Source organism: Monodelphis domestica, chromosome 4, assembly GCF_027887165.1.
Source record: "Monodelphis domestica isolate mMonDom1 chromosome 4, mMonDom1.pri, whole genome shotgun sequence".
In the NCBI taxonomy this organism is placed as follows: domain Eukaryota; kingdom Metazoa; phylum Chordata; class Mammalia; order Didelphimorphia; family Didelphidae; genus Monodelphis; species Monodelphis domestica.
In genome coordinates, this window is record NC_077230.1 from 165,239,269 (window position 1) to 165,252,463 (window position 13,195).

Consider the following 13,195-nt stretch of genomic DNA (forward strand, 5'->3'; position numbering starts at 1 on the left):
AGGATCATGGTCCTAAAAGACTTTTTGTTCATTGTAAAAGGAAGGTGTTCAAAATAAGGCTACCAGGAGAAAACCAAAGACCAGGCCCAACAGATAAAAAGCCTCAGGGAATGTGTATCTTGACAAAGTGATCTAATTTGCATTCTTCCTACTCCTCCTCTCCATTTCATGACCCAACTCAAGGATATTTGTAGCATCTCATCATGAGATATATATAGATATACATATGCAGATTCACGTATTCTATATACACATATTTGAATAAACTCTGTGAATTGTCCTTTTAATTGCAGGCATTCTTCACCTACTTGGCTTTTCATGTGACTAGTTAGACTAAACTTTGAACTAGTGTTTTTATGGATTTCATTTAAGAAGTGACAACTGTTCAGGGCTTGATGAATCAGTCCACAGAGGAGATTTTGAAGAACTCATCTTCCACAGGGAATGTATACTTATATACCTTAATGTGTACTGTGCACTAGATTTCCTCCACTATATGATAGTGGCAAACACCAGCGTGGAGCAAACTTCTTCCTGTTTTCACTTTAATTGATGATACTAATGATCACAGTGACACTGAACAAAATGATCTCAGTTATTATAAAAGATTCCTTGAAAGATATTTTGACATGTGCCTAGGAAATACTTTGCTGGAAAGAAAGCCTTTCAGAAAGGGTCTTTATCAAATCTTTAATTAAAATAATCAACAAACAATAAACAATGTGATTTTTTATTCTCTACATTGTTTGACTGTTAACATACTGTTTTCAAAAGTCTGCCTGTTCCCATTAAATTCCTTCTTTAACAATGCTGACACTGTGTGTATAGATTATTCTTATGAAAATTTTATTTAGATGGGAAAGTAGACATATGCATTTTATTTATTGATGTTTTCAGTCAATTTCCCTTTTGTTAATAAAGTTCAAGATTTTTTTCACTCTTTTGGTATTTTCCCCTTTCCCTCAGATCCCTTGATCTTTAAAACTGTGTTGCTTCTAACAATCTACCTGAGTCAGCTACTTTTCCCAATACCACTGGAAGAGCATTTGTATTTATTAGAAGGCAAGTTCTGGTTATAGAGAGAAGCAGGGAACCATTGAAAATACAGAGAAATTCTTAAGCACAATATAACCTGCTCTCTTCCTTCTATTGAATTCTGGGGTCTGATCACTGTCCACCTCAAGGGCCTATTCAGAATGTACTGATATAGTCTAAATCAATGGGCTAACTTATTGAACTGCATTTCATAATATGAGAAATACATATTCTTCTGTGTGTTACAAGACCAATCCCTTCAGAGATCATGGATCTCACTAAAGAGACACTATAGAGCAGTGATGGGGAACCTATGGCACTGATGCCAAAGATGGCATGAAGAGTGATCTCTTTGGGCATGCACACTGACACCCCCCCCCAAAAGTTTGTTACTAGAAAGGCAGAATTACTCAGGCAGAACAGCTCCTTTCCCACTCTCCACCATGACTGATGATATTTTTTCATATCACTCACTCCTCTAACCAGCAGCTCAATGGGAGCACACAGGAGGTAAGGTGGGCAACTCATAGGTGGCAGAGCTGAAGGGGAGTTGAGTGCTTAGGGCATTCCCTTCCCCCCTTCACCTGTGCTGAGGACATTTTTTTCATTTCACCCACCCCTCTCCCTAACAGCCAAATGGGAGTGCTTCCTCCCTCCGTTGTGTGGGATAACGGGCAAGGGGACATGTACCCGACACTGGGGGATATGAGGGGATGGCACACAGTCTAAAAGGTTCACCATCACTGCTACAGAGCCACGCAGCTTAAAGGGAAATTGTCAAAACCCATCTTCTCACAACTTCATCAATGACACTCTTAGTATAGGTACTAATTATTTTCATAATCAACAGGCTGCTTTAAAAAGTCATACTTGGAAATAATGCAATTGCCTCATTTCATAATCACATCTTTATCTTTTCTTCTGATGCTAATTTTTGTCTCAGGTTGCTGATGTGACTATTTAGCTTGTTTTGAAATCACTCCTTTTCTGTCTGTTAGTTCCTTTCCCACACCCTAAATTACCTCAGGGTTACTTTGTACAGATTTTGTATTCACTTATATGTAAACAGGGAGCATTTACTCCTAAGAGTATGTAAGCTCCATGGACAATTTCATTTTCCCCTGTGTTCCAAGTGCATAACATATAGCAGTTGTTTAATAAAATATTTGTTCAATTGTAATTGAGAGTAAAATGTTTCCTTTTTTTTGTTATATGTTTCAGAGTTTGCCACATCTAGAAATGTCTGACTCTTACAGAAGAAAATTTCCATGATATGCAGGTGAGAGGCTCTTTAAAATGCACAGATCTTCAGCCTTTTTTAAATTTCTTAATTCTGAACCATATTTTTTAACATAGCATTTGTAATCCTCTCCTTTGCATTGAAATCACAAAGCATTAAAGGGCACATTTGACTTGGTCTTGTCATGTTTTTTGAAGAATGTCTTTATTTTTTTATTCCCTGCACATAAACTCCAACATTCAAATTTAAGTCCAATAACCCCATCCAGGAGGTCAGATCTTCTGCCTATTTGGGTGTGTATTTGGCAGATAAGTCCATTAGGAAGCAGGTCTCCAAATCAGATGTTTTACTCACAAGTCATAATGAGGTTCTGTCAGTCAAAGCAACTAACTGGTAATAAGCAGTTAACTTAGTCTTTTTCAAGTCAACCATTGTTTCTGAGTAATGATATGTCACAGAATTCTGGTTTCAACAAAATACTTCTATAAACTGCCTAGTCAGATTCAAAACTCTTTTTTGAGAAAAATATTGTCCACCCAAGCCAAGAAACCATGCAAACTATGTTCATGTTTAGGTGAACTGGTCTACGTCTGAGCAAGAACAAAAGTAAAGTTACAAATGAAATACAATTACTTGCCTCTCCAATGTCTAAAGCATTTTTTTATAATGGTATGTATAGCGGTACTTTATGCACTTATAAAATTAAACTACAAACTGACTAGAATCTATCACTTGTAAAAGGCTCATCTGACATATCTAATATTTGAGAAAGACAATTTAATGGTCACTGAAACACCTGTCATTTCCAGCTACAACATCTAAGATATCAACTACTTATTCCTCTAGATTCTTTAAATTTTATGCTATATTCAATTATAAAAACAACAAACCCAGGTCACATTATCTTAGTAATCCCATAGAAATTCTTTCAGTTACAATGTAATGCTATGCTACAAGTTTCTATGGAGATTCAACATCAGAACAACATATTTGAACATTTCAGTATCTTTTGTAAAAACCACAGTTGATTGGGTTTGTTGTATTGTATGTTTGTTATCTAATCTAAAGATTGTATGTTATCTAATTCCTCTCCATAGACAAAGTTTTTCTTGTGTAAATATGCTTCCTATTATCAAAGAGAACTATATAGTAATGTGTTTCTAATTTCCTCTAGACACGAGTAAATTCAAAGCTAAATTTAATCAACTGCAGTAATTAATTAATCTCAAGTGCCCTATAATATTTATCCCTCTGCTCATTTAACTATTTTGTTCCATTTGTTTTTCTAATTCTTCTGTATTAACCCATTTCATTTTGTAAACTAGTTTTGGAAAGTAAGTAAGGTATAACACTTAAATAAATAATAGAATAATAGTATTGTTACTGTTGGAAGAAATCTCAAGATTCATGCAATCTAATCTTTGATTAGAACACAGGTCCTCCATCTCCTTTACCCAATATTCCTTTATACTTTGTTTTCCATAGTTTTGGTTTTTTCATGTTGTAGAAGGACTGCCTAACTGAGCAAAAAAGCTGAATTAAACATCTACGGTCATTACCACTTTAAATTATTTAATTTTTATTAAGGGTAGCAGAATGGAATATACTTCTAAGAATTTCATAAATAGATCAGGCAAGCTAGAACTAGTTTGTAATTCCAGTTTGTTTGAACTACAAAGATCAAAAAGATCACCAAGCAAAGAAATATTGTAAACTGACTTTCACTTTGACTAAGAATGAAATATAGACCCAAAGTGGCTTTTCAGCAAAATTAGAAATACTATATTGTCCTCTCTTTAATGATGTAATTCCTAGCTATCTATGTAATTGCCTTTACTTTCTCACCTACCATTTATTTCTGAATCCCTTTTAGGTCAGGCTACTTTTAATCTAAAATATATCTCTACAAGATCCCCAATGATTTCTTTATTTCTAAATCCAATTGGCCTTTCTCCAGTCCTTATCTTTCTTAACTTATCTCTGGCATATAACATTGACAACTATCCCATTCCTACTGGATATTCTCTCCTACCTGGGTTTTCCTGACACTGCTCTCTCCTGTTTCTCTTTCTGAACTATTATCATCCATCTCTTTTCCAAGAACATAATCTACATCCTATACATGAGTTTATATCAGACTCTATTCTAGCCTCTCTCTCCTCTCTTCACATTCTCTTTCTTGATGATCTCATCGGCTCCCATGGATACAACTATCACCTCTATTCAGATCTACATATCCAGCCTTCATATCTCTTCTGAGCTCCAGTCCCCTGTCACCAACTTTCTGCTGGGTCTGTGCACCTAGATATTTCATAGGCCCCTCAAACTCAATATGACCAAAACAGAACTCATCCCCCCCCCCCAAACTTGCCCTTCCTCCCAATTTTCCCATTTTTGTTAAAGGCACCACTATTCTTCTAGTCACCTAAGTCTGCGAGCAAGGAGTCATCGTTTACATTGTACTCTCATTCACTGTCCAGGACCAACCAATTGCAAAGGTTTATCAATTCTATCTCCACAACACCCCTTACAATCTAATCTGTCCCTTTCAGTGAATATGGCTCCTATAGTTTAAGAAGCCTTTATGACCTTTCATCTGGACTACTACAGCCTCCTATTTAGTGTCCCTGTACCCAGGCTCTCCTCTCTCCACTACATTCACTCTACAGTTACCAAATATTCTTAAATAGGCCAGCCCATGTCAGTTCTCTGCTCAAGAAGCATCAGCTGCTCCCCATAGATTCTAGTAAAAACACAAACACAGGTTCATAAACTGTCTCCATCCTCTCTTTCCAGGCTTATTATACATTACCTCACCTCATACATTCTACATTTCAGCCAAACCAGACTACTTCCTATTTTTCCATGATATTCAATCTTCTGCCTACATGCTCCTGCCTACACTATTCCCCTTGACTTCCTCATCTCTACCTCTTGGAACCCTTAGCTTCCACCCAAGGTTCAACTTAAGTACTATGGCCTTCAAGAGGCCTTTCCTAAATCCCAAAGTTTTTTGGGTCCTTCTCCGTTCCACACATGTATATAACTGTATTCTATCTCCCCTTCCTCAAAAGAAAGTAGACTTCTTGAGGGTAGTGACTGGAATAGTGTCTGGCATAGAACAGGCATTTCATAAATGTTTGTAGATTAGTTTGGGGTATGTAGCATGTGATAGGCAGCAATGTACACTAGGAAGAGTCAATTTGTCTGGACTTTAAAAGAACGTGATAGAGGGAGCTAGGTGGCAAGTGGATAGAGAGCCAGGCCTAGAGACAGGCAGATCTGGGGTTCAAATCTGGCCATAGACGCTTCCTAGCTATGACCCTGGGCAAGTTACTTAACCTCCATTGCTTAGTCCTTGCCACTCTTCTGCCTTAGAATCAATACATAGTATTGGTTCTGAGATGGAAGGAAAGGGTTAAAAAATAACAGTTCTTGGTGTTAGCTCTATTTAGCTATTTGACACTTTTTGACTATGTGCCTGGAAACCTTAAATCTCATTTTTGTCATCTTAAATTGGGCCACTGATGCTATTTCAATATTACATTATCAATAATCATAAAAATTTCCTATCTCTTTTCCCATTTAGCATTTCTAAACTATGCCTCTTTTAGTTATCTTCATTTATACAGCTCTCCTATTTGGTTCAGGCAAAGAAGGGAGGATGAGTCCCTATCATGTTTCCTACCATTTCCAAGGAGAGATAGAAAGCATTTTTAACCACCTTGTTTGTGTCGCTAACTATCCAACTAAAGAAATTAAGCAGTTTCATACTGTTACTAGAAGCATACGTGGAATTGAATTATTGGCCTTTGTTCTGTTATAGGCAATGTAGCTCTACTAAACAGAAGAAATAGTTCAAAATGATAATTATTATTTATGTAATCTTTCTCTTTCTTAGGGCTAGGTAACCACCATGCAAAATGCTTTTTACAGATAAGATAACTGAGGCTTGAGAAGTGAAATGCCTTTCCCAGGCTTTAGTAAAGAGGTAGAAGAGAAATAGAATTCCTGAGGTCCCAATGTGATACCTGAAACACTATATCAGCTATGGCAGCTGGGAGAATAAGAGATCAGGTTCAAAAACTGAAGTCTTTATATCTGGGTAGAAACAACTAACTAATATTATCACAAGCATTTATACATCTACCAAGCCCCAGACATCATGGTAGGCCCTGAGAACACAAAGAGAAAAAGAAATGTCTGCCCTCCAGGAACTTACATCATAAGAGAAGAGGAAACTTACACACAAAGCTGGGGGGCCAGGAAAGGTGGGGGTGGGGAAGGGGTATTGAGCCTTGAAAGAAAGCAGAGATTCCAAGAGTCCTAGATGAGAAGGGTCTAGAGTCCAGACAAGAGGCAAAGCCAATAAAAAGGTAAAGCCAAGAGGAGGAGGAGCAAAATGAAAAAAGTTGGACCAGAGAGTGCATTAACCAAGATAACGTGTAATCACGTAGAAAAAAAAAAGTTAGAAACAAATTGTGAAGAACTTAAAACGACAGGCAAAGGAGTTTACATTTGATCCTAGAGATATACGGAGCCACTGGAGTTTACTAAATGAAATAAGACAAGGTCAGACCTGCTCATTTTAGTAAATATCATTTTGGCAGCTTTGTATGGTGTGAATTGAAGAAGAAAGGAACCTGAGGGGAAGACCAATTCAGAAGCTACTAAAATAATCTAGTGGAGAGGATTTGAGGACCTGAATGGATGTGGTGGGGGTATATATGAGTAAAGAGAAGAGAGAATAGATATAAAAGATGTTCTTGAGGTAGTGGAAACAATAAGATTTGGCAATCAATTTTATATATAGTCTGACTGAGAATCAGAGTGAGGAGGTGAGGTCAACACTGAGGTGTTATGTTCTGTTTTCTGGACTTGCTTCTATTTGAGTTTGATACCACTCTTCTAGGCAAAGGGAAGAACACAGAAGTGACAAAATACATGATATATGACTATTAAGTTACCCAGTTTGGCTGGAGCACAGGACAAGTGTAGATAAAGCTAGACCCTCAGACTGGGGCCAGATCATGGAGGGCTTTGGTAAGAAGGTTGGATTTTATCTTTGGCCAAGCCATTGTAGAATATTTACTTTAGTGCCTTACAAATTTAATTCCAAGTAAAGTTTACTTTTAAAAATTACATTTTAAAAAGTACATTAGGGCAATCAATAAAGTTGTTTTATAGAGCCTTTGTGCAGAGCAGCATAAGAAATTTGACACTGGTTTAATTTGAAGCCTATCAAATTTAATTAATTAATAAGCACGTAGGAATACTAATGTACTGAGTATACTAGTACACTTAATATATAATATAGCCATATCTATACTTGGAAAAAATACAAAAATATATGACATTCTCCTCAAAGAGTCTATACTCTAGAGCAGTGGTTCTCAACCTTTCTAATGCTGTGACCCCGCAATACAGTTCCTCATGTTGCAGTGACCCCAAACCAAAAAATTATTTTGGTGGCTACTTCAAAACTGTAATTTTGCTACAGTTATGATTCGAAATGTAAATACCTGATATGCATTATGTATTCTCATTGCTACAAATTGAGAGGTTGAGAACTGCTGCTCTAGAGGATCTAGGTCTGGACAAGATCTAGAGGATCTAGGTCTGGACAGGATCTAGAGGATCTAGGTCTGGACAAGATTGGGATACTTTTGACATAGGGGGAGTTACGGATTATGGGTTCTTCCCCCTTAGCTTGCTGCAATTTGGTTTTTAAATTCTGTCCTGAAATGAAAATTATATTCAGAATGCCCTCCATCCAGATGCTCTATGACAAAGTATAAAACTACAATATTTTATGGCATTGTTTAAAATAAAGTCAAATTCTAAAGCTTTTTCTATTATTAAAACCTCAAATAAAGTTTTCTATTGCAGACTTCAAGTCTGTGATTCTTCTGAATAGCAACTAACACACATGGAAAAAATTATTGGATACCCCAAATCGGAAAATCTAAAGGCTGAATGAGATGTCAGATGACAACTTGTCCAAGCTGTATATAACCAAAAATTCCTTCTATGATATTCCCAATGCAATGTCATGCTGGAGCCAGTTCATGGGCCTCTCATGATTCAACTTTAAAATTTTCAGACTGAACATCTACTCCTTGGAAATCCACAAAAGCTACAAATCAGAACTTGATTTATTTTTTGTTGATTGCCTAGACTTAAAAAAGAGATGGAGAAATATTAATAATGCAAATTAAATTTATTTTGGAGAGTCAGTTGTTAAACATTTACCAATGTACTCTTGCTAATATGGGATCACAAGGTTTTCACTTGAAGGCCACTAGAGAGAAGACACCAGGAGCCCAAGCACTAATTTAAGTAAATCTTTGCAGGCAATAGATTCTGGCAATTTTCAAGCAACTGTATTTTAAGAGCACTGACCTTGGAAGTCAGGAAACCTGGGCTTGATTCCCAGTTCTACCACATATCATTTCTATAGCCCATATTATCTGGCAAACCATTCAACTTCTGTTTCCTCATCTATAAAAAAGGAATGCTAATATTTACACCACCCACATTGCAACATTTTTGTACCAAGATAATGTTTAAAGCATTTTTTTCTAAAAAATTGCTATATAAATGTAAGCTATTACTAATATAACACATTAGGCAAATTATATAGACTTGTATAATCTTATTTTTACTTTTTGAAACTAAAATTAATGATTCTAAAAATATGTCATTTTCACATGTAAAACCCAATGGAATTGCACATTGGCTACAGGAGGAGGGTGGAAGGAGGGGAGGGAAAGAACATGAATTATGTAACCATGGAAAATTTTTCTTAATCAATTAAATAAAATTTAAAAATAATATATATACATCTAAAAATATGTCATTTTGGGAAAACATTACATACACTTTCCAACCTACATATTATATTAAAATATGCCAATGATAATCTTAAAAAAGAGATGGAGAAATATTAATAATGCAAATTAAATTTATTTTGGAGAGTCAGTTGTTAAACATTTACCAATGTACTCTTGCTAATATGGGATCACAAGGTTTTCACTTGAAGGCCACTAGAGAGAAGACACCAGGACTTTTCAACTGACTCAGATTTAATAGATTTATTTTAAACTGCCCCTGTTTATGGATTGTACCATACAAGAAGGAAGCATAGTTACTGCTGGGTAGTAAGTTATTTGACTTCCTAAAAGCTGCTAGGCATGAAGGTTGGATCCAAATGGAGTAGGACCTTGAATATTTAAATGAAGAGTTTAAATATTCTTTAAATAGCTGAGAGCTACTCAAGATTCTTGAGGGGAAAATGATGAATACAAACGATCATAAGATTATGCATACGGAGTTATAAGGAATCTTAAAAGTCACCAATCCAATGCCTTCATTTTAGAGATAAAGAAATTGAGGCAAAGAGAGGCAAAATAACTTGTCCAAGATCACTCAGATCTTAAAGAATAGGATTTGAATCTAGTTCCTGATTCTAAAGTCGTGTCTCTCATGCTAGGATAAGATTGCATAGTAAGATTATTTGGACTGTGGTAAGGAGGAATAGAATGGAAAGTTTTATTATTTTTTCTGTTTTAGACATGTTAAAGAAATGTTGTGGGACATCCAGGTTAGAAGTACCCAATAGGTTAGTTGGAAATAAGGGACTGGAGCAGTGGGAAGGGATGGGGCAAAGGGAAGAAAAGAGGCACAGATTTAGGAGTCAACATGAATAAAGGCAAAAATGGAAGCAATGAGAGCAGACATCATCAAGAGAATGAGGATATAAATAGGACAGAGAGTATCTACATAAAGAACTCTGGAAATTACCCATGTTTAAGAGATGTGTGTATAATGAGGATGCAGAAAAGAATCTGAGAAATAACATGGTACAGTAGAAAAAATGATAACTATTAAGTTACAGAATTTGATAAGGAGGGCATTAGTGAACTTGAGGAGAACCATTTCAATTGATGAATGGAAACCAAAACTAGATTCCAAGGAATTGAGAATTATCTGATGAGAAAAAGGTAGGCTTGAAGTCTATTGTCTAAGACAAGGAGTAAAAGGTAAGATGAAGATAGAAGATAGAAGAGCATATGTAGGTACAATAGGGCCAAAGGCAGGGATGTTGAGTCATTGTTGTTGTTTTTTAAGGACAGGCTTAATAAAGAAAAAAAATTAGTGCCATGATAACCTTGAGAAGTGACCTGAGTGACCCAGCCTGGCATCCAATCAATCTAGTCAGCAATAGAACATCAAATCATATAAGGAAGGAAGCATTTCACTTACATATAAAAGTAAACTTAGTGTGAGGAATTTTTGTAGCTACCACTTCACATTTGATCCCACTTTCCCAAGGAAGAAGGATATAGAGAAGAGAGTCCTAATTAAGGGGAATATGTTTGTAATTTTAGCTTGACTATAGCTCCTCAGAAAATATTTTTTTGTAAAAGCTAAGTGATGCTAATTGCTTATTGATGATATAAAGGAAATATCAGCTGGTTAAATGATTCTGGGAAGATACTAATTGGCACTGCCACATGATATTGGAAGAGTTATAAATGGTATATGGTATTAGGAGAATCAGAATGGAGGTTTGAGCTGGTGACATTAAAAGAATCACCTGGAGATTCTTCTAGCCAGGCGCTGAGGACCCAACTCACTAGTGCCAAGTGAACCTGGGGTTGAGAAAATAATTCCCTGGAGGTTACATGGCTTACACTTTAATACATGCCAGGAGATGAAATCAAACTTATTGGTCTTTAGTGTGTAGATTTCCTTTCTATTACCTTATTTTGAAAACTAAGATATTTACCTTTCTCAGCTCTTCTAGTATCTCCTTCATTCTACATTATCTTTCCAAAATCATGATCACTGAGAGTGAGCACACCAGTCAGTACTTTTGGAACTCCAGAATATAGCTCATCTGAGCCTGGTGACTGGAATTCATTAAGGGTTGCTAATGCTATCCTATTATCTCTACTTATCTTGAGTATCAATTCCCTAATAGCTATTTTGGTCTATCCCTTCCAATCTAAAGATAATTTTTGTGGCAGAGAGAAAACAAGTAAAAGAAATAAAAGAACTTTTCTCATTGTAGGTTATTACTCTCCTACCAATCAATAGCATTACTGAATACCTACTATGTATCAGGCACTGTTAGGCACTGGGTATAAAAAAAATACAAACAATGGCCTTATACCTTCTGAGAGGCAAATTGATGGAGCAAGGTCACAGAGGAGCCAGGAGAGAAGGAGGAATGAAAGACATTGAAAGGACTAGGGAAATGGAAAAGAAAATATGAAGGAGTTCATATTAAACAGTCTCAATCAATCCTGATACTTGATTTAGAGTCTCAGCTTTTCAGAATCTAATGTAGTATAAGTGTCATATTACAAAATCTTCAAATATACAATTAGATCAAAGATCAGCAAGTCTTGGATATTCTCTCATTCACAACTACCATAATTCCTGCTGGTGCCTTTCCCTCCTACTGGAAATAAATATATCGTTTCTCTGCCCTTCAGAAATCCTCAAATCCTTCAGGGTTCAGTTTAAAAACCATCTCCTCCAACAAGAGGCCTTTCCTGATCATCACTGTTGCTGAAGCCTCCTCTCAACCCCCCATATCAATAATCCTTTGATTATATATATATATATATATATATATATATATATATATATATATATATATATATATATATATACCTCTCTATACATGTAAATGTCGCCTCCTCAGGTAGACCTCAAACTCCTTGAGGGTTGGCACTGTCTTCACTATACATAGTCTTTGTACTCGCACTGCAAAAAAATACCGAGTGCATTATAGGTGTCTGATATGTATTTGTAGATTGATTAAATGCTTCCACTTACACATAATGTGCGAATACCACTGAGTTGATCGTCTGTGAATCAACAGCTTGAAACATGAGATACAACGATGCTGCATTAATATTTTTAAAGGAGCTTAATTAACCTTATAAAATTATAAATTAATTTTTGCATTTGGTTCTCACCAATTATAAGGATAAATTATTTTTCTTATAATTTCATAAGAAGGGGGCAGCTAGGTAGCTCAGTGGATTAAGAGCCAGGTCCAGACTCAGGAGGCCCTGGTTTCAAATGTGACCTTAGACACTACCTAGCTTTGTGACCCTGGGCAAGTCACTTAACCCTCATTGCCTAGTACTTACTGCTTTTTGCTTTGGTAAGGGCTTTTAAAAGTAAATAAATACATGAATAAATAAATTCAGAAGAACTTGGCCCAAGTTTGGCTGACTTTAGCAGAAACAATACTGAGATGTATAAAATGACACATTAGTAGTATTTTGCTTTCTCAGTACTTCAACTTGTACTTTTTATATTAGCAACTAAAGGACAACTAAAATAATTCACTTAATTTTAAAATGTCTAAATTTTAAAAATTTAGTCATTTTTTGCACATCTGAAAATAGCAAGCTTATTTCCAGGAAACAATTTATACATAAATAAAGAATATCTCACTGACCAGTCTGTATATCTATTTTAAAATGCATAAGTTTTAGGAAGAAAATTAAGTGTGAATTATTAATGGTATAGTTTGAGTGGGTATCTAGGACCTCATTTCAAAATGTGATTTGGAATTCTGATTAGGTTCTCAATTCATATGACAAAGGAATAAGAGAATATAGGAAATATACCTTTTTTTAACAAAAGCCAATTAAGTTATACTCATGTAGTATTTTACACCCTTTATATTATGTACCAATTAAATGAAGATGTATGTTAAGTTTCAATGTTGCAAGAATGTAAATTTGTCTTCATAAAAGACTATTCATTTGCTTAGGCTGGAACATAAAAAACTTTTGGTACATTTGGTATTCTGTGAGTGTCACTGAAATTCTACTATACCCCTGAAATTTATACCTCACCCTATCCTTCACAGTTTTCAAAGGCTACATTTAG

General features: G+C 35.6%; 1 protein-coding gene across 27 annotated transcripts in view; it reads right to left on the reverse strand.

Annotated features, from left to right (window-relative positions):
* Positions 1-13,195, reverse strand: part of BAZ2B (bromodomain adjacent to zinc finger domain 2B) — a 335,625-nt gene that overhangs the window by 285,486 nt on the left and 36,944 nt on the right. For 2 of the 27 annotated variants that reach the window (XM_056793923.1, XM_056793917.1), the window contains exon 1: positions 4,308-4,556. The exons of the other annotated variants lie outside the window; for them this stretch is intronic. The gene's annotated coding sequence lies outside the window, so the exon portion shown is untranslated. Of the gene's footprint in view, positions 1-4,307; positions 4,557-13,195 lie in introns of those variants that run through there. 27 annotated transcript variants of the gene reach the window in all.